Source organism: Thermobia domestica, chromosome 11, assembly GCF_964235325.1.
Source record: "Thermobia domestica chromosome 11, izTheDome1.hap1.1, whole genome shotgun sequence".
In the NCBI taxonomy this organism is placed as follows: domain Eukaryota; kingdom Metazoa; phylum Arthropoda; class Insecta; order Zygentoma; family Lepismatidae; genus Thermobia; species Thermobia domestica.
This window is the reverse complement of record NC_137464.1, coordinates 105,257,407-105,281,325: the sequence shown is the minus strand read 5'-3', so window position 1 is coordinate 105,281,325 and position 23,919 is coordinate 105,257,407. Positions and strand designations below refer to the sequence as shown.

The following is a 23,919-nucleotide window of genomic DNA, read 5'->3' as shown; positions in this document are numbered from 1 at the left end:
CTTCCGTAATTTAATTTTTCGAAGTCTCGTATTCCTAATTCTAACCTAAGTAGTTGTATAAATGTCAGAAACAACTTATGGAAGCACGAAAAAAAATCTTCTACATTGATCTATATTATGTCAGGTGTGAACTTTGGTTTTCCAAACTTTGTTCCAAGCTTAAACCAAATATCGTGAACATCAGTATTCAAAGATATCCATTATAGACTTCCAGACTAGAAGTATTATCTTTAATATGTTAAGTCTTATACATCTTTAATATGTATAAGACTTACAATATTAAAGATAATATTTATATACTACTTAATATAGGAGTAAGTCTTATACATCTTATACACATTATCTTTAATATGTAGAACGGTAAATACCATAACAAAACACGAAGAGACAGTGGGATATCTTTAATGAACTTAAAATCTCAAGGATAAGTTCCATCGCACTCTTTATTTATCCCTCTATCATTTCCCGTTTCAATATATATAATACAATGCTAACTGGAATCCTCTTATTAATAAAATCATTACATGCATCTACATATCTAATTTTTGCACTCATTTCAAAGGCAATATTCGTTGTGTACAATAGTATTGTGAATAGTATTAACAAAGCTTATGTAATACCTCTCTCCCTCAAAAAGATATCTGTCTTTATTCAATACAGAATAATATTTTGTTTTCTTAATATTAATATATTAATTTACTAAACTAATGTATGTCAATCAAAGGAATAATAAACTAAAGTGAACTAAAACTCCTGAGAAGGTGTCCTTTAGCACAGTCATTTTGTAGTCTCGCTTGTACAGTATTGCAGACGTACTACTTCTTCAATGCTGAACAAGAATATACCACACAAAAGTAAAGCCAACTTTTTTTCTGGAAGTATTTATTGTTTTCTCATCATTACTGGAACAAGAAAACATCCTCATAACCTTTAACTATAGTAAACTTGGTGTAGACTATACTCATTTATTATCCATCTATTTTTCTTCAATTTACTTGTTACTAATTGTTATCTTAGAAATTCCCAGTGCAGTTGTTGTTCGGCAAAACAATGACTAACATATATTCTTACATTCCAGATACAGCCTTTTCTTAGTAAGGAGGATATTCATGAAATAACAGTGATGCATCAGAAAGTTGCTTCAATATATTAGTAGAATGCACTGTAACATCCATGTAAAATTCTGGGGAAACAAATGGAAGATTACGAAAACTCTTTGTAATTTTAAGGGATCTAATACAATGTTGGATGTGTGTGAATAATTATTGCGTCTTTTGTCATGATACATTTATAAAATTGAATCACACACAAATTCCTTCTACTCCCTAACAATTCATGTACGCACCATATATTAATTCTATACAAAGTCTTACTTTTGGCTTGTCTTAACTATAACCTGATACAAGACTATAGCCGAAACCAAATAAAATAAAATATGCAAGCCAAATATACGACTTGAAGCTCATGATGTTACTCTGTGATATATAATACATTTCACAAGCACCCTTTTTCTAAAGAAATAGAATATCGCCAAGTCCGCACCGTTGTTCCGATCTGTGGAAACATTGTAAATAGGAGTGAGATGCAATACCCATTGTCTAGCTGCAACGCAGTTTTCTGTAATGGAAACTCCGATACCGGGCAATAGTCAGGAGAGGTAACCTTTAGATCGGAAACAACCAGTAGTGGAAATATAGCATTTCCTATATAAGTGCACATTCAAATTCGGCTCAACTTAAGTGAATCAACCTCTGAAATTACTCACACATATGAATAAAATATAGGTTTATTAATAAAATAGTCTTATATACAGCTAATGAAAATTATCATGATCAAACATCTGCAGATCTTCTTAAGTAGGAGATCGAATATTTACATTCCTATACAGAACATCGTACCTGTAGTCACCTTTTCGATTAATAATAAGTGGTCATCAAGAAATGTGTGTCGTGGAACGGATCATACGTATTAACCTATTAATGTAGGAGAATAAGTTAAGAATTCTTATCACGGTTCCCTGCTAAGATAGGATTATCATGCCTAAGAAATTTTTTTTGTAGATGCTTCATAGCTATAACCGGAAATCAATTGTTTTTCTCTCCTTACCTTCTTCCTCTTTCATTTACCATATTAATAACAATTCGTTGGTTCACTATTGTTCATTTGATTTGATTTTAATGTCCCTTTCAGCAGCGATGTAATATGAGACCTAGAATTGCACCTTAACGTGGGATTCGAACTACATGAGCTTCCGCCTGGAATCGAACCCAGGTTTTCCGCGCCAAAGGCCCGCACGCAATTGCTTAGCGACGACGGAATTCCATTTTTCATCATTTTTCTTCGGGAAGATGCTAAATCTTTATAATATGAATTTAGACTGACAATAGGAATAAAACTTCTTACACAAATTCGTCAGTTCAAACTGAAGCAAAACAGTGATTTGTACTGGAATGCTTTATAATTAACATAATCTTGCAATACAAAAGATGAAAACGCCTGGTAAACGAATTGTTATTATACGTGGTTCCTGGTTTCATTATCGATCGGGTCAAAATTTTTGGTGTTAATCAAGTATTGTGATGTTGTTGAGAAACTAACTGGAATTAAGAGGTAATGAATGCAGAATAATAGCAATTGAATTCAATATAATGATCGAAACCTCTAACTTAAAAATCGTCTGGAATGCCTATTCTCTTCGTAGACTCGTTTCGTTTTATAAGTTCATGGCATGCTCCATCTCCGCTATATGGTTAGCATTCACGCCTCTTTCGAGGGAGATCTGGTTTCGATTTATGGTGTAAGTTCATGTTCTTCAGATCATAGGCTAAGCAGTAGATTCATGATAGCCTAAGTACTCATAGAGGTCGTTAATTTCCATATCAATAATCATATCTTCATAATATAAAACATACACTCTTGCCTTTGGGGCGAGCGGTCCCGGGTTCGATTCTCGGTGTGGACACTCGGTCAAAAAAGTGTAATAGCATTTTCAGGTCGGCCACCTTGAGTAAGGTTTTCCTGGGTTTTCCTCATTCACACCAGGCAAATGTCGGGATGGTACTTAACATAATGATCCCTTGCCGCTTCCTTTTTTCCTTTTCATAGGATAGTGTGATCGCCAAGGAACGTCATCCCTCATATACGTGACGGCTAACTGGCCTTAGATGCCGACAGCCCAGAAATCTAGTTCCTAATCCTAATCCTAATATAAAACATAAACAGCGAAAGTGGTAAAGATTGCTCACGTTTGGTGAAAGGAGTCCCTGTTTCGGTTCTAACCCATGTGAGTTTATGGTGGACAATATTGAATCAGTGGATTGTTTCATGGATCTAACTTTTCCTTCCACATTTTCATCCCACGAGTGCCTTCATAATCATTCACTTTCATCAATCATCTGTCTCCTTGAGCCTTAAGACAAAACCGTAGGACGTTAGATTAGACAATTTTTTTCCTTTTTTCCCCCGAACAAAACTGTTTTGTCTTTATGAAAATTTAGGAAAAAAGTAGGAAGCGAGACACTGCCTTTCACGTTAATTGGAAAATAATTATTAGGATCTTATCCGTTGGATCTGGTAACAAATTCTAATATACGAGACAAGAACTGTACCCAATTCTCTATCATTATAATATTGAAGCCCTGACAGGTGAACGCATAGGTAGGCACAAACGTAGTTAACTAGATAGCAACTGGGAGAAATCAACTACTAGGAAGTAATGGTTAAATGGATGGTAGGAATGAAAAGTTACTTCTTTTAAATCAAAGTTAGCATAGCAATCAAGTAGGCGTATGAATTGCGGCTTTTGGCGGGGGTAAACATACTCAGTAGAGGTGCTATTGGAGGGAACGGTTTGGGTAAACCTGTTTACTGTGTATTAACACAAGCAGACAGACAAACCATATTAACCAATGCACGACCTGTAAATAGAGACACATTAACACGTGAACACAGACAGAGGAAGGGGATTCTAAAGTAGGGCGTATATTGACGCATATTCAGCGATAGCTCTCTCGTGCTATTTCGAAAACGATGATGACGTCATTATGACGTAATGGATAGGGCTCCGCCTGATCGGTTAATACAGCTCATCCAGGTGTCATTATGAGGATTGTTGACGTTTTGGAAGAACAATAAAGCTGTTATGTTGGAATAGCATTGAAATCGCGCTTGGTGTGGATTCCACGGTTTAGGGGAGGGGGAGCAGAGAGAGCGGGGTCAAAAGCACAGAGGCATAAAAGCGTGTAAAGAAAATGACAATATCGATGGAAAAATAGGGTAATCTTTTTTGTGTTAGCTAAATAAAAACATGTACAGAGCAGAAGGGGGAGGGAGCGATAACTTGTAACGACACCAAAAATTTGACCGTAAACAAAAGAATTTTGATGCGCCCTTTTTTGTGTGTTTTGTTATCGATAAACTGACCTTGACAATAATGTTTTAACAGTTTCATTATTGTTGTTGTCTGTTTGTTTGTATGTTGGTTACTGGTAGCAACCTCTCCTCCTTCCCCGCCCCTGTGTTGTTGTATCCCACCCGTCCACCCACTGGGCTATTTCCACCCACTAACTACAAACACATGCAACATCACCACCACCCATCCACGTGACAAACTCCTATACCCCCTTCCCCCTGGACACTGTTTTAACCCATCCCACTGTTCATTTCGAAACACAAAGTGTAACCCCAGCGATTCAGTCCGTTGTTATTACTACTGACACTGATCTGGCCGTGTGAATTAACTCACGATTGAGACAACAGGTATGTGATGTTTGACAGCCTGTTGTTATACGGTGAAATGCAATGCACTGTTAGTTGCATTGCTATGCATAGCGACCTATAGGTGGTTTGGTGCTAGTTATACTGACGGTTCCCGGCAACCACTAGCCATATCTACTCAATACACAGATAATGACAAGTTGCCAAACCGCTCTTGTCGGGGACTTTCCAGTGTCCTTTCTTCCGAGCTGACAAGTTTCCTTCTCAGTTTCGACAGCAGATGTTACGAGTGCACTTATTGTTTTTGTGGTGAATGTTCAATTAGTGTTTGTGAGTTCAAGTTCATGATTGCATTTCACAGTTGTTGTTATATCTGCTGATCTGAAACAAAGAAACATTACTTCTTTATTTATCAACTCCTATAGTTATTTTAGTGAGTGAGTGTGTGTGTTAAAAGTGTGTGCTTCAGATGGAAGACCAGGAGAATGTCAGAGTGAATAATCTACAATGTATGTGGTGTGGTGACCATCCCAACCCAGCCCAACTAGACTGTAGAAGGAGAAGACCACGTATGTATGTATGGACCAGACAAGTCGTACGATGTGTGTGCCAAAAGGGTAAGCTTCCAAGCAGTAACCCTGCCTCTAGTAAGCATGTTAATCTGTAGGTTCCCCGTACAACTTATATCATTCGTTTGGGACAGACGATTCTGCGCACTAAGGCATTTTATTTCCATACAGTTGAGTTGTGTCACTTTTACTCAATCGTTTGTATATGTGTGAGCCTATGTATTTGTATATATGTATATACATGTATGTGTTTGTATAAGTGTGTGTGTGCGTATGTATTTACCGCCCCCACCCTTTCCAATTCTTTCTTTATTTTCATTGTATAGATTCATTGACATATTACAGATAAACCACCTGTTGGAATGTTTGTGTGCCGTCATTTGTGGATGGACACTTTATAAAGAAATATATATATATAGGTAATATATAAATATCGATATATATACACTTATATATATATTTGCATGCATTTATTTACATTGTATAAATATCATTCTATTATTTTCTTTTCTCAAATAAAAAAGTGGGTAGTCGAGCAATTGACAGGAAATTGTCAATCATAAAATATGATCGTATTTGAAAACTGAATGAAGGTCTTGATGCATTACTGTTCATATAGTGTTAAATAGAAATCGTTTAGGAGTATATAAAATGAGATATTTTAAATTAATATATCTTATTTGAATATTATATTTGCTTGAAATTTCTACATTATTCTATATTATGTCTTATGTTTTAATTTATGTAACATTTCGAAACTTTTTCTTTCTTATGCATACAGACTCACCTCTTTAATTTACATTTCACTACTTCTGTTATACTAAGAGGATAAGATAGCTATAGTTCTATAAATATTTCCTGTTAGTTCTTGCTTACTAGTGTCATTAGTAAGGATCCCGTAAAACTACTTCTTCCGGGTAGTTATTGTATGGTATTGTCAAAAAAAAAACTGGCTACTTATCGTTCTTTGAAGAGACTTATCTTCTTATCCTAAATGAAATTAAATGTTCTACAGTGAATATTGACTGATCAATATTTGAAAAGTCTTACCTTTTTATCCTAGATGAAACTAAATCATACTGCAGTGAATTTTGATTGGTCAGCTGAGATTTTTGGAAAACCCTATCTTGTTACCCTAGATGAAATTAAATCATACTACAGTTGTATCTTAATTGATGGATTGAAATCTTTCTTTAACCAAAAACATTAAAATTTCATATGTACAGTTCCAATATAATTTGGCTTTCAAAAGAAATATGGGAACCAGTTTTTTAGGCGTTTGATTAATATAGAATTTGAAATGAAATGAAATCTTTGTTTTACGTCACACGTTTATGCCGGCTAGGCTAAAGGAGACGGTGATGATTAGAAATGAATGAAATGGTGGAATGAAGAAAGTGGGAGGAAACGGGAGAATCCCGGGAAAACCCACGCACACGATGTTTTCCCACCATAAAGCCTGCTTGGCGCGAGCGGAAATCGAACCGAGAACAACACGCACCAGAGGTGAACGCTCTACCACTGAGCCACCAAGAACCTCTGGTGCTTGGGGTCCCGGGTTCGATCCCAGTCCCCGCCAAGTGAACTTTGTGGTGGACAAACACCGTGTGCGTGGGTTTTCTCGGGGTTCTCCCGTTTCCTCCCACTTTATTCATTCCACCATTTCATTCATTACTCATCATCACCGTCTCCTTTAGCCTAACCGGCATAAGCGTGGGACGTAAAATTCAAAGATTTCATTTTTCATTTTTGAGCCACCACGACTCTATTTGAATAATATTTGCAACTTTTTGGATACTAGGTCCAATTCCTTGGTATCCATTTATTCTAAACTGTTTGTATTACGCGGTGTGAATTACAGAATGGTACTAGTAATGCGGCAATCACACTCTTATTCCTTTCAATTCATATTTGTGTGCTATAATGGTTTGACTTCTACATCCGAATTGATACATGTTAATGAGTATTGCACCATTCTTTCAAATAAGAATTCATTGAGATTAACTGAAGATATCTCTGCTCAATGCTATACTGTTGTATAACAATAAATTCAGAAATGTGTATTTTAGAATTTCGATCCATCATGAGATCAGAACTTGTCCTTTACTTAAAAAAATACTGGAGAAAAAACCTTAAAAATTCTAGTTTACAAAGCGAAGTATAATATTACACTGTATAAAGTTAAGTAACGTTTGAGATCATTCCATTTTAAAGTCGAGTTAATAATTCACGGTTAATATCGATAGCGTCGACCTTAATCGATCTTAATTTTATATTACTGTTTCAGCTTAGATCAGCTAATGTTTTTATACAGTCATGAGAAAAAGACCTATGAGGAAAAAATTTGCTGGCAAATTAATACTCTTGGGTAGCTTTTTTGCCAGCAAAATCACGTCGATGCTTGACTGCGATCGTTCGATTTCGAGTGCAGCTCAAAACTGCGATTCATTTGCTTAAATATACTTAGTTGACCTTCTAATCCGTATTGAGCAAGAAGCAGAGGGATTTTACGTATAAGTTAAAAAAAAACGTATAATCTGAGTCAGAGTCTTTGGAGAAATAGAGGAAGACCTGACTAGTATCAGGTTCACTTACTGAATTGGAAATCCGTGCTCGTGGGTTTTCTCGGGGTTCTCCCGTTTCCTCCCACTTTCTTCATTCCACCATTTCACTCATCTCTCATCATCACCGTCTCCTTTAGCCTAACCGGCATAACCGTGGGACGTAAAACTTAAAGATTTCATTTCATTTCATTGAATTGGAAATTCACCTTCAAATCCGCTTCCAGACGAAAATCTCATCTGAAATCTCAAAATGGATAACATAAAACACTTTTCCTTATGAGCTATAACTTTAAACTACCAACCACTAACAATTATTTGAATCAGAAACTGAAGAGAATCTACATAAATATTCGTTTGTGAAGCTATGGTTGCTTAGAACAGAAATTCCCAACTTTTTCCACAGGCGTACTACCAAAGTATGTTATTAATATTAACATAAATTGTATGTACCGACAACAGCGTCTCGCGTACCACAGGTTGAAAACCCTTGGCTTAGAATAATTAGTGTTCAACATACAGGAATGAAATGTTTATTGAGTTGAACTTAAGCATTTATATAGACTTTATTCTAGTGTTTGTTGTACGACAAAATCAGAATTCACGAACTTCTCGAAATCCGTACAGATTTTTTTTTCAATGGATGTTTTTCATAAATTTATAAAACGAAGCAGGCTTTGATTCATTACCAATGAATGTTGTAAATGTCGTATCTTTCTTCAAGATATTTAAAAATGATAGTTACTGAAAAAATACATACATAAACTTTAATTATATAGCTTAATTTAAAGAAAATAAAATCTTTCAAGTTTAACGTCCCACGAATATGCCTGTTAGGCTAAGGTAGACGAAATTAATTTAAAGACTACAGTATAATATGCAATGTAATTCCTACGGTACACATGATGTTATCTACAATAGATCCTGCTAGCTTATATTTGGTGTTACTGTTGCTCTTTAGTACTGAGGCTGTGTTAGACAAACATTACACATTAGCATAAAATTATGTTCGTATGTTGAGCATTGAATCACTTGCAAATAGAGTATAAGTACTAATCACTCTGCAAAATTATACTCTCGTGGCATCTGATAATTTGTAAATGATTTCCAGCTAACTAAAAGCTACTGTATGTGATTGAAGTTCAATAAAAATCTGAAATCGTTCTCGTCCATTTAGTACATTTGGCACCGATATGTCAAAAACAGCTCAGAAAGACCTTATCATTTGGTTGGTTGGAGTTTGAAACCGAATCTACCGGATATCAGATGAATAATACACTATTGAGCTAGATATACCACGACTTAGGCCTATATGTTTATTCTTACATCAAATAATTTGGAAAAATAAATGTTGAATTTATGTTTGATATGTAGTATTTGATAATTTTCAATCAATCTTGTAGACTACAAATTCCGCCCGTCTTAATACCTCTTATAGATCTCCAGTGTTATTATATTTGATATATTTTAAGAATACAATTATTTTGCCCTGTACAGAGTATTTTGGTGTAAAGTTTACTATTACCTTGTTACTTAAGAAATTGCCAACCATATTTCTAAACGTTTAATAATATTTGCCTTATATATGTAAGAAAATTTCCGGAAAAACATTGAACTCGATCTGCTGAAATTTGCAGAAATATGTAAAGTAATAATTATGTATTTCTTTCAAACTATGCTTTTGTATACTATATAATGGAAATTTAGACTCAATGAGAAGTGCCCCCCAGCATTGGTAGTTCAATAACATATCAAGTAAAGATAATGGATTCTTTCAATCTCCATATAATGGTTCCACTAGTCAAAATATGCTCACAATGACGTAGCTAGAGAATCATATCACTCTGCTTCACTATAGATGAGAAGTTAATTGCCAGGCGAAGCAAACTTCTTCCGCAGTAAAGGAACTGAATGTATGCAAATTTACAAACATAAACAAAACATGTTTAGAAGCTAGACATTTTTCATAAATTTGCTATTGAATCTATGAATGACTGTGTACACCTATCAGGCCCCAATGTACTATGTCATCGTATTTTTGCTATACAATCCTTGGTAGCAGTGTTCAATATACTTTATGTTTGTAAGTGCGCTATTTTGCTCCTCTGAGTATGTTTACATTTTCTGTTTGGATTGATCAAGGAAAGCATAAATAATATGAATTCTCAGAGATAGAGACGTAACGTTACGTAGGGGGATGAGTCCAGGATGTCCGGACCCACAACAAAATCCCGAATTTTCAGTAAATTTAGTCTAATTTTAGAGATGAGTTTACAAATTTTAATATAATTTGTCTTCATGTTGAATTTGAAACTCAAAGAAAAGCCTGGGAACCCCGAAATGAATTCCTGAGTATATGTCTCCTCAGAGATATCATAAAGTAAATTTTTCGATTTTGCGATACTATTTTGCGCTCTTAGTCACTGCAATCTTTAACTAATTCTACATAATTTTCAGTCTTGTGTTACCTAAGAAGACCAAAATTGCTGCAACGAAACTCCTCCATAGCAGATTGTATTTGCATATGCTTGCATCCTTTGCGTGATACAATTTCTGACAAATACAGAATTCACCGAGACAGCTACAACTGTGCTGAAGTGGTAAATGATGAGCCTCAGCAAGATATAAAGGATATAAAATTTCATTTCAACTGCTACAGAATCTAAACTACACGAAATTTTTCGTTTGTTTGTAAAACTTTTTTCTTGCACGAATAATGAAATGTCGACATATGCACAGAGGCGAATCTTGAAGGTAAAAACTGGGGGGCAAGCAGACCCCAGACTATGATAAGTATATCATGAGTTCACTATACACTTTCAAAAATATATAAATAATAGCTTAAATTATTTTTGTTACTGAAAATCTGGAGGGCCTAGGCCCTCCCGGCCCCGGGCTAGATCCTCCACTGCATATTCACGAAGATAAGATTTATATTCATATTATACATCAGTACAAATGATCCCCTTCGTATACTTTTATTGCTCTCTTTGATGATGATGCTCGTAGTCATAGGTTCGACCAGATCCGCATACAAATACAAATAGTGTTGTTGTTCCATTTTTTGATAAGCTAGCCATTAGAACTTACTATGAAAATACAAATGGCATGATGCCAATTTAGAAGTTCAATATGATTATGATGGGAAATGGGAATATAAGGAAGTATAACAGTGATCTAGATTAAACTACCTCCAATACATTAACTCTTGCTCTGTCATGTATACAGCCATTTTCACACAATACTCTTCTATGTTATGGTTGTATTTTCATTTATAAATATATCCTTTCCATTTCCCTTTGAAACATTCAATATTATTTGCATAGAGTATATGGTATCAATCTTGAATTAGATTTTTTTTATAACTAGTAGTCGAAGTATAGTAGATGGATTGTACAGCAGAGTTTAGAAAATTATAAAAAATTCCGGATATATTTTAGTAGCTTTGAAGCAGCCAAATATAGCTAGTTTATATGTTTCCTATTGGCGTAGTTCAGCCCTCAGCCCTCAGTGGAACTTCATGTGGTTCACGTTTCCTTTAACCTCAATGTTGCTAAGGAAAAACAATCAACACTATATACGCCAAAAACATCTATTTGTGCTTTTGGCCCTGAGCCTGCTCCTAATGTATGGCTTTGAAAAGTACTAATGCTAGGGTTGCCAGATTATTACAAAAAAGGAAGATTTTTCTTTTAGCTATTTGTTACATTTATATATAGTTACGTAAAATTTATCGGGAACATACAATTTGGCAACCTTAGCTGCTGCTCACCAATCCAACTTCAGTAGATTTATACAAACCTGAATAATATGTCTTGCAATATTTCCACAGCCCAAACAACAGGCGTATACATACGACATAATCGACAGTAAATACAAGGTCAAACTGACCCAAGAGGTAGTAGTGTGACAAGCGGACGGAGGCCGCCACTCTATCAGTATGTTCAATAAGTTTCTAATGGCAGTAATGATGAGTGCTCAACAACGTCTGATACTTGAAATGTTCTATATGAGTTCGAACTCCATAGCGCAGCTGGAGCAACCCGAAACATTTGTCATGAGAAAGGGGAAGATAGAGTGAACCACAACATGGCAACTCATTGGTTCCAGAAATTTTGCGCAAGTTGTATAAATGTCAAAGATTAGGTAAGGTCCAGTCACCCCAAGGTAACAGATTCTAAGGTCTAATGACATGCCATTAAGGAAAATCCATTGACCAGCACACGACGATGTTGAGACCAACTCTCTTTCTTCCTGACCGCTGTAGTGCACCACTTTTACGAGTTCAGGAGCTGCTACATTCTGTCACCCCAGCTCAGACCCAGAGGAGAGAGGATATGCGACGATAACTGTTGCAAAATCCGCGTGATATGCCTTAATTAAAACTGATTGTCACATGCGGTTAAAACTGACTGTGCAAATTCAGTGCAATTAGGAGACTGTTCAAACTCTCCTAATTTCGAATGTGCAAAAACAATGGTTGATCAAGAAACATCTTCCAGAACCCTTCGTCAAACAAGATCGTTTCGACCACGAAATCATGCTCTGTGTATGGTGGAATTACTTGGGAGTAATCAACTTTAAGTTTGTTCCTTGCAGTTGTACCATCAATGCTGAATTTTATTCCGAACAGTATGAGCAGATGTATGCTGCACTTTCCGAAAAATATCCTGCATTTGTGAACTGAAAGCGCGCCCTACTGCAACAGGAAATTCTGAAACCATGCTCGGCTTGAAAAGTGAAAAAAAAAAATGCAGGAACTAGATAGTATCGAACTGAAGACACACTGGGCATATATTCCTGACGTCGTCTCTTCGGACTACCACTTTTTTCAGTCTATGGCGCATTTCCTGAAATGATGATGCTTTACCAACCAGCAGAAAGCGAAAACAGGGTCCGAAACTGACTTCTTTGCCTCTGAGGACAAGACGGGGTACCGTTGTGGAATTGAGGAAGTGGCAGGAAGGTGATTGCAGGCAGTCCACAACACGAAATGCTATACTTTGAATATTGACCTGCTGTCATTGTACAGTAATAAATAAAGATATATTGTGGATCACAATATGGTAATACTTTTAATAACTCGTTTTTGTAATCATCTACTGCCTGGTAAAAATATAAAAAGCTTGTGAATATAGGAAGAAAATATAAAGATCTGCTTAATACGTACATGTTCATGCCCGTAGCCATTGAATCGAGAGGCATTTGGGGCCTCGAAGGGCTCAATTTCATCAAAGAAGTAGGCCAACGTATTGCACACCTTACTGGTGACAAGCGGGCTACTACTTTTCTGATACAACGTATCTGCATAGCAGTCCAGCGAGGAAATGTGGCTTCCATTTTAGGTACATTATCTCCTGGAAAATTATTAGAAGAAGTTTTTCTTTTATAACTAACTATTCAGAATTTGCTGTTTATCAGTCTGTAAAAAAAACGTCAAATATATTCCAATTTATAGATAAAAAATATTCTATTTAAATTATAATTTATATGAATGCAGTATAATTATGTCATTTCTGTTAATAAATTCCAATTAAAAAGAAAATACAGAATGGTTTTTACACTAAACGTATTCATCTTCTTGTAGACATAATAGATTTAAATAGCAGTATAGTTGATGAAATACTGTGAGTTCTGTAAAATGTATGGAACTCAAGTAGACACATAATTAACAACACATTTCTTTCTTCACATTTATAATACATAAATACATCTGCAAATTACTGTTTTAAATGTCCAATTTGGTACATGTTCCTAAATCTTTAGAGGTACCTAGAGTTAATAAATAATCTACGTCGCCATCTTTTGTGTTTTGTCACATAGGTGTTAAAATTTTAAGTCCACAAGATGAAAAAAAGAGGTAACTAATTAAACATATTAATAGTGTTTATGATCTTTCACGAATTTTAGATGTTTCTAGTCACAGAAATGAGCAGAAAAAGTCTCTAATTCGGAATAAATATTAAACTTGTGATGTTTCATGTATCTTTCAGTGGATCGATATTTTATCGATATACACCGTAAATACTGATTGGTGTATCGATATTTAGATAATCGAAATTTTAATAATATTCAATATTTAAGTATTTTCGATATTTACATATTCAACATATCGATTATTTACATAAAAGTATTATTATTTCGTTTTCCAGTATTATTATTTCGTTTTCCAGTATTCTATATTTCCAGTATTCTATAATCAGTATTCTATATAATTGTGCATGCTCCGAAACGTATTTCTTTCCTGAGCTGATTATACGATATTCTCAATTTTTATTCGGAAACTCCGAATAGTGTTAGTTAAATTATGATTTGAATCTGAAATTTTCCACTCAGCTTCTTTTAAAACAAGTAGAGTTTGTGTTCCATAATATTATGATATGTAAAATCAATAGCCTAAAGTTACTTTTAGAATGTACACTTTACATTCAGCATTTTATAAATTTGATAGTTTCTGTAAACTTTTTAAACCTAACGTTCGTTTTTCTAATTCAAAAATTTAAAATATGTGTGTCAGTTATTGGTGACGTATGCAATTCTATATATATATATATAAATACTCATCAAATCTTAATAAATTCAAGAAACAGTAATTTGAGAATTTATATTGTTGTGTTTGTTGAAGTTTACTCTTCTTTTTCAGCATCGAGGCTATACAAGACGTGGATCTATTTTTTTAAAGTGACATCCGCACCATCGTAATGAATCCAATGCTCTCGTATAGGGATTCGAACCCGGGACCCCGTGCACCAAAAGTGAACATCGTAGCCATTAGACCAGATGGCAGGGCTAGAGTTGCGAACATTATCTAAGGAATCATGCAACATATAAAAGTGAATGTGAGTTCGTGCCTTACTTCACCACACAATAACTACTCAACCATTTAAAATGAAACTTGGCATGATTATCAACTTTAGGACTCCCAATCATCTTCTTTCCACTTCGTGGTGGAAAAACACCGTGCTCGTGGGTTTTATCGGGGTTCTCCCGTTTCCTCCCACTTTCTTCATTCCACCATTTCACTCATCTCTCATCATCACCGTCTCCTTTAGCCTAACCGGCATAACCGTGGGACGTAAAACTTAAAGATTTCATTTCATTTTTTTCCCAATCATCTTATGGGATTACATTAATAACTTTAGGTATGAGCGTAAGAGAGTGGATAAACTTAAAATTAATCAAAAATGTCGATATTAGTGTCCATTCCATAGTTTTTGGTGTCCCTGAAATGAAGTGATATTCTTCTGACGCTGCTATTTAAGTTCAAATTCATCCTCTATTCATAGGTGTAAGAGGTGGGATAGGAAAGAGATGGCATTATGGTTTTTTGACATTACATTTTTATTCAAATGTGTATCGTAAGAGAGGGGAGGGGTTCAAATCCTTTCCGTAAATTTATTTTCCTTGTATGAAGAAAGAGTATTTCATCTGGTTTTGTTCTAAAGATCAGTAAAAAGAACTGTTTTCTACTGGTCGTTAATGTGCAAGTGAGAATGCAAATTAGCACAAAGTGCCGTTATCAAGTAAATGCAAAGATGCCAATTCTCCATGGTCCACGAAGAAATCTAAATTCCTCTACTAATCATGCATTTTTCTCCAGAAAAGCAATATTAACTTTAAAAAATGATTCTGATCTTCAATAACCCCCACGCTTCCAATAACTCAATGTTTCTAAATCTTGTGTGAAGTACAGCCTAAATCAAAATTTTTTGTTGATTTAAACAAACAAGTTTTATGCAAAATTATAGTCGTTAATTGTTTTAAGTCCTTCAGCTGTATTTTCTTTAAAATTTCAGTGGTGTACTTTGAGAAATTACATTTGTTGATGGCGTTCCATTTAGATGTGATAGGCTATAATATCAGTAGCGTCATTTTGTTTCACTCGAGGGAAGGATGGATAAAACTGCACCGATAGAAGTATTTCTATGTATTTTCCTAATATGTTATATATATATTATGTACTCAAATTCAGGGAGCAATTGTATCCCTGCAGCTCAAATTGACGCCCTCAATATATACACAGCATTGAGTACCTGGGTAGACTATCTTCACTTTTTAATTTTCGAATGGATAAATCAAAGACTAAATTTCACTTAAATAACTTTCCAGGAACTGGAGCCCACTAAGGTCTATGGCCACTCACAAATTATACCCTTATTGGTAGCTACATTAAGATACAGGAGATTCCAAAGGAAATTGTAATACACTGATTACAGATAAACATTAGCTTTACTTTGAGGCATAGGGTCTACTACCAAGCAACAGTATCCATCCATTGTTATTCTTCATCTTCATAGGTATTCTGTCATCATTGACAAAATGCTTGCCGCAACTGAGAAGTTTCATGCACCACGGTCTTCAGCTAACCTTTTTGTCTTCAGGTACGTTTTCTTTATTTCATTACCGGCTTTCATCTGTAGCCTTTTTCGGTCCTCTCTCTTTCTTTGCATCATACTCTCTAGCACGTCTGTCAATATAACAGTTCCCTCTCAGTCAGATTCCTAACCAGTTTCTTTTCCTCTTTTCGATTACATCTAAAATTTGTTCTTTTCTCCCCCACTATTTCTAACACTTTCTTATTTGTTTCCAGTTCGACCCAGATGACTCTCTCCATTCTTCTCCACATCCACATTTTGAAACTTTCCAGTCATTTTTCATCGCTTTTGTGTAATGTCCATGTTTCTGACCCATATAGTACAATATTCCACACGAAACTTTTTCTAAACGTTTTATTTAAGAACACAACAAAACAGATTTTTCTTACTTTCAAATACTTCTTTCGCCATTCATATTCCTGCTTTTATATAGCACCGTGTTTGCACTTCATATCATCACTACCCAAGTATCGAAAGCTATTCACCTGTTCGGTTTTATTCCCTTCTACCTACCTATATATATATATATATATATATATATATATATATATATATGACACCGTTTGCCTTCGTTCCAATCATTGTTAATAGAAATGAACAAATTGCATGTTCAATTTCAAATAAATAAAATACTATAATGTTACAGGTAATAATAGTAATAATCGTTAGTACTATATAAGAATTCTATGACTGGCTCCTGCTGGTCTATCTCTGGTCCAATGGCATTTCGTTTGGTAATAAATAATCATCGTATTGGTTCTATTTGTGATAAGTATTGCTTTCTAGGTCGGATTTGTAATACTTTATTAAAATATTTAATTACCTCATTATATTGTGCCAAATTCTGCTTTCTCACTGAGAACAGAATCCACAGAAAATAAATTTAAACCGTTCACTCTTAGTTCAAATGATTTCTAGTTCGCTCAGAAGCCATGCAAGTTTAGGATGGATGTCATTGTGTTCTCATGAGCTTTCTAATATTGTCCTGTTTCCACTCAACTGTATTTGTCATTTATTTATTTATTAATTTAATATCGTTTACTTTAGACTGTTATGTTATGATTCATAGCAATGATATTAATACAAGTTATTAATAAGCTTTGCTAAGGATAGCTAAATATTGTCGCCTAAATGTTTATGCAATCCATAACTCTTCAATGTTTTGAGGGTTGCGTAGTAGTATTACGCAAAACGTAGCATGGGATATGGATACTCACCCTTAAAGTCGCCGTTACTTGTGAAAATGTTAAAGATCTGACCTCGTGATACTCGTGCTAGCTAGCTATTGCAAAATAATAATAATAATAATAATAATAATAATAATAATAATAATAATAATAATAATAATAATAATAATAATAATAATTTTAGTGCCGGGAACAGGTTTTGTCAAAAATACAGCACATGGTGTCAGAGCATTACATTGCAATGGAATAATAATACAAATAATAAAAATAATAAGTAAGAAAAGAATAAAAGAAGAGTACTAATATAATACACAATGTAGATAAAAGTCAGTTAAGCAGAAACAATTCCTTGTCAATGCTGTAAAAATTATCAAGTTCTCCATCTATCTAAAACAACGACAGGCTAAGAACAGCAGTGTTAAAATTTGGGTTAATCTTTCTAAACATCATTGGTTAAAAACTATCAGTTAGATCACTTGTTTAACACAGTAGGTCTAAAATTAGCTTACAGAATCTGTCAATCTTTTTTAAAATTTCACGTTTCCAATTGAGAGGAACTAAGATCGTGCTATTTCTTATGTTATGATTGGGTACTTTAAAACCGATGTTTCGTAAACAATATTCACTGATATAAACGATATCAAGTATTTTTTGCTCGCATACTCTGTCGAAATTTTTTCATCTATGCACAAGTCTTTCCAAACCCCAATAATCAATCCAATATTCATAGTTATGTGAATAGTAGCTCATTTTCATCTTAAAACATAACAGACGCATAAAACATTTTTGCACAGAATCTATCTTGTTTGTCAAAGTTTTAGAAATGCTGTTCCAAATTACCGAACCAAATTCTAATTTTGGTCTTGCAAGTAATTTATATAGAAAAACTTTTGTTTTCTCTTTGAAATACAGGCCTCTGTTTAAAAATAAAACCTATTATCCTTCTGGCAACTTGTATAATACAATTTATGTGGTAAGAAACTTTAACTGACCATCAAATGTGATACTTAGGTCTTTATTAATGCTTACTTTCTCTATTTGTATAGAATTAATCTAATATTTACTGATATAATATTGAGTTTTATTAGTGTATGTTATAAATTTTGTTTTCTTATTAATTTTTAGAAAATTGTTTGTACACCACGTGTTTACCGCATTTAAGTCTTGTTGCAGTAAATAATTATCAAACTCATTGTTGACTAATCTGAACAACTTCATATCGTCAGCATACAGCAGAATTTTAGAGTATTTGATTTTTTCTGGAAGATCATTTAAAAATAAAGAAAATAAGAGGGGACCCAAGAACGACCCTTGTGGTATTACATTTTTTACATAGCGTACGCTAGAACGTACATATCCAACTTTAACTTTGTATGTTTTTTTGACAGATAGCTTTCAAACTAGCGAAGGTACAAAGGTGACAAACCAATATTTGATAACTTGCTAATGAGATACTTATGACTGAGAGAATCAAAAACTTTTGAAATATCTATGTATATTACATCGACTTACAATTTATTTTTGAGTGTGAAGTCTATAAAATGAATTATATTCGTTACAATTGACTTGCCCTTATAAAAACCATGTTGAGACTCATTTAATATATTTCTTACTTTAAAATAAATGTGTTTATGTACAATTAGTTCAAATATCTTCGAGAATGCATTGATAACAGTTATTGGCCTGTAATCGCTAGCATTCTACGTACATAATAATAATAATACAAATAATAATATTAAAATAAACAGAATTTTAAATTTCACTTTCGCTCAAGAGTGCGTGAGGTATAACGTACGTACGTTGTAACATAAGAACCCCATAAGCGTAACTAGCGTGGTTTTAATAGACCTACTATACGGAGAGAACTCTAATGCTTATTAGGAATAAAACTGACATATTGCTAAATGTATATTGCATTAAGAAAATTACATAGCTTTTGGCTACGAAAAGTTAATAAAAATTAAGCTGATTCCTCGAAAAGTAAATAAAAATTAAGCTGATTCCTCGAAAAGTAAATTAAATCGAAATCATTTTTGAAACAATCAAAATTCATAATATTACAAAAACGAAATAATTTTGTGATATGCTTAAAATTGTTAGTTTTATATACCATATAAATAAAGACATCATCCTTTATTCATTTTAACATGATTATCATTTTATGAATTTAACGTTGTTATAGTATTTAGGTTTTCCGCATATAGGCTATATCCGAAATACGCTATCTTCCTATGACACAATGTAACTTCTTGATTCTTTTAAAACTTCACCAAAAAATGTCGTAACGTCATGGTGACTGGATATTTTACCTAGATACTTTTAAAGTTTATTAAAGCCAAATATGTACGTCTATGTACCAAATTGAATTTGTATTACTATTATGGCACTTAGGTTTGAAAACTGTTGCGCTGGTCAGAATGTTTATCCATCACTGTGCATATTTGGTTAATTCTAAGAACATTTGTGAGTGAGTTCGATCATTTTGATTGGAGGTTACTTTTAATATATTTACTGTTATTTGTTGATGGAGAGAAATGCTTGTAGAGTTGTTAACTGACAAGGTTCGCGACACAGTTGTCCCGCCCCTTTTGGGACTAAACCTAGTGGACATTGTAGACCTTAACTCCCGATGTGCGGAATGGGTTGGCATTCGCCAGACTAAAGCCTGGTTTAGGAGTAAACGACGTTGGAACTTTTATGGAACTGTTCGATTCTGACCTCCCCAGGGTGGTTAGGGTTCATTTCTATACATCCGCAAATAATACTCTATGAGTACAGTAATGTAACCCCCAATTTGACCCCGTCCGACTTCCGGTTCAGGTGGAGCAAGAATAAATGCGGAAAAGTTCTAACCCTTCCTTCTCGACCCTTAGAAGGCGCAAGTTAACAATGTAGGTGTCATAGGATGTAGTAAACTATAGCTAACCAACACGAGCATTTTGGTTACTCTGGGCCTAACATAAACTATTTATTTTCGGTTGCAAAGAAAATAAGTACACGATTTCATCCAGTAATTCTACTCGACATAATCTTCAAGATTGTCATGGTAATGATGATCATAATAAAAATTCTTTTTACACCAAGCACATACAATAAAAGTAGCTACATCACAAGTGAAACATTCACCTGTAATTTGATCGAAGCATAACCTTTTGGGAGTGATGAATGCCCCAGCATCGCCGACGTCGAAGCCAGCCTTTGTCCAAGCCGATCGGTTCATATCACGAAATCTAGGAGATCACAGTTGATGATGTATTAAAGATTGCCGTTTCATTATTTGATTCCGCTGTTTCAAATCAATATCAGGCTCGTCGAACAAGATGTGGTCCTCGATGTATCGTTGGAAAACTTTACGTTGACGGAAGTGGCGAACATCAAGCGGCTGTCCTTCGTCCGTACATCCCTCGGGAACTTGTTGGATGTCAACAGTCATTCCAGTCGGAAACATGCTATCAATGTCCGCGTATGGCTTCCACAAGTCGATGATCAGACACGACGCTCGATCTCGAGGTGCTGCGTTGGGGTAAACATCTTTGCACCACTTTTCCAGGAGCTCCTTGGTCATTTTCCCTGACTTTGAGGCGACAACGTAGATTTGCAAATGTTGCGAGGGGTGGTCTTGGATTGGCAGGAATTTTGCCAGATGTTTCCTTGAGTACGATGAGTAACATTGGATGTAAAGTTCCGTTAGCACACAGAATCGGTTGAATTGAGTAACTGTACTTTGTAGAATCAACGTTTTGGACACCGACTTCGATGTGCCGTGAACCTTTGATTGCCAAAGTACGTCCTGTGTGCATTTTCAGTTGAAAACCAGAGTGATCCATGTTGAAAACGCTATCGACACCGTACCGCTCGATCTTGCCATTGACCCGCACTCGGAATGCTTCCAATTCCTCGGTTCGTTTAGGTTCTTTGACCAACTTTGAACGTGTGATGATTTTCGTGATTTTACGTGATGTCAAGTCGTAGGTGCGCTTGAATCTTTGAATCTAGCGGTCGCTTGCTTTGAAATTCGGAATACCAGCGAGTTCTTTCGCTCTTGCATTTGCCCAGTACTTGATTCGAGTGTCATGGATGATTTCGCGATTGTCTCTGGCTTTAATGAACTTGTCATAAACATGCTCGTAGACATCTCGCAGCTTTTCCTCCCGACTACCTCCTCTTTGATGTGCTTCGAGCCAACGGTTTAGTGATTTCCGAGCCGAGTCTTCATTACTGCCAAGGAACGAACATTTTGACATGACGTACTTGACAGTTTTCCAAGTCTTCTTGTCTTGGTAAAAATCGTTCGTCCTCAAGGAAATGGCTTTGAACTTTTGCTTGGCAGTAGGACCTTCACTAGATGCTCTACGCCGCTTTGTAGGATTTGACTTGTATGGAGAATCGACAGAAGTTGCTGCGGTATGCGAATCGTAAACCGCAATTTGGAAATTCTCATCACTGTCACACCCAACAGATCCAATGTCCAATGTTTCCATGACTTCGACATCATAAACATCACTGCAGTTTGCAGCCAAGATCGTGTCCCAAATAATATTAGCCAGTTCGATTTCCTTTTGATTCGGTCGTGTCTGCGCAAATTCTCGTGTGCGCAGGCGCTCCTGGAGGAGGTGAACAATGTTCGCAGGATTGATTTTATTTGTCACTCGGGTAGCCATGTCGCTTATTCGGGATCCCGCACAAGTCTATCTGTCAAACATATTACGCTTAAAGGAGAGTGCACTATAATCAGTCACTCTTGATCCACACTCACAGGATGCAGTCCACACAATCAGTCCAAACGCACTGCTAATGTAACACAAAACTCTCTTCCCAGCCGTTGCCATACGACTACAACAGCGTTAAAACACACACTTGCAAAGAAAGAGCAAGAACCAGCGCGAAACAGCACAAAACAACGCATTCACAAACTACCTCTACGGTCAGTTTCTCTGTAGCCACAGGCATGCCGGTCGGCCTTGGGGGACTGCTTGGCGACGTTCCAACGGCGGTTACTGCTAAACCAGGCTTTAGTCTGGCGAATGCCAACCCATTCCGCACATCGGGAGTCAAGGTCTACAATGTCCTCTAGGTTTGGTCCCAAAAGGGGCGGGACAACTGTGTCACTAACCTTGTGAGACACTATAGGAAGTTTATCCTTGTTTACCGAAGTTACTTGGAAATAGCTATTACGAAGTTTGGTATTAGGACCTATATTTCCTGTTAAGGAGACATATAAAACGATTGATTGTGATCACTTCTGTTTCCACATATAGTTTTTGATAAGGTGGTGAATGATCACTGATTTCTTAAGAAATCTAGCCAGTTTCTTCTTGGTTTAGTGGCAGTGTTGTTATTTATAATGGGGTATATAACATATGCTCATTCATAAAATGAGGTCCTATAATAGCCTTGAATAAATGTTTCCTTTTTACTAATGTCGAGCAGTTCACAGCTGCAAATTATGTTCAGTAGTAGTAATATTATCGGAAATAATTTGTTTTTGAGTTTTTGAATGTTTTTCTACGTCGATGCAATCTAATTCCTAGGTATGCTGTTTTAGCTGTGATTGATGCTTGAATAGGTACAGGATCTTGTTTGCATCTTTGTATATTCCTTTGCTTCTTGCAGGCTGATAAAACGTATACATGTATCTTTATTTTCATTGTCTAATTTAATCTTTCTAGACTTAATACCATCGACGGAAACTGAAAATATAGTTCGTTACCTATGCCATATCGTATTTCGTACGTACATTAAATGTTACATAAAAAATAACGTTACTTAAAGATTACGCTTTCACTGTAAGCAGTAGTAGAAATCATATCTTACAAAATGATTGGTGTTAAAGTGAGATACAATCACCTTATAAGTTCTTAGAAAAAAATATTTTTCTTGAAACGGTATCAATTTCCATATTCAATAAATGATCTTATTTATAATGTAAATTGTTTAAAATTTTCACACTGGAATTCATGCCCTCTAGAACCTACTCTTAAAATTACATAAATCAGATACTATATCAGATTCATCATATACTGCCGAACAATCGGTTAAAAAGGATACCGAAACAAGAACGTACAAAATAAATTCTCTTTTAGTCACTTAGTATGAATTTATTAATTTGGGCTTTAAAAAGCCTACTCTATGTTTATATTGTATCAGTCAGGAACAGTGTTTCTTTCAGAAACTATGGTCAGGGACGTACTCAGGAATATATTTCTGGACTATCCAAAGATTTCGGGAGGATTCAAATTCAATATGAGGATAAATCACGTTAAAATTTATAAAATTACCCCCTAAAATTAGACTAAATTTATAGAAAATATAGGGATTTCGTTAGCCTGGATCCCCAGTAAGGGCTAGATCCCGTAAAGACTTCTTTTGCCATTTCAATTCTTGCTTTTATTTCACGTTCGCACTTAATATCATCACTAATTATACTACCCAGGTATCGAAAACTATTCACCAAATTTTATTTTCTCGCCTTCTACTTCTATAGTTGACACCAACCAATTCATTTCAATTC

The 23,919-nt window shown here is 35.2% G+C and overlaps 1 long non-coding RNA gene across 2 annotated transcripts in view; it reads left to right on the top strand.

The window, feature by feature from the left end:
• The first annotated feature begins 2,464 nt into the window (after positions 1–2,464).
• Positions 2,465–23,919, top strand: part of LOC145664343 (uncharacterized) — a 345,141-nt gene continuing 323,686 nt past the window's right edge. For both annotated transcript variants that reach the window (XR_014127410.1, XR_014127411.1), the window contains exon 1: positions 2,465–5,333. This is a non-coding gene — a long non-coding RNA (uncharacterized LOC145664343). The remainder of the gene's footprint in view (positions 5,334–23,919) is intronic.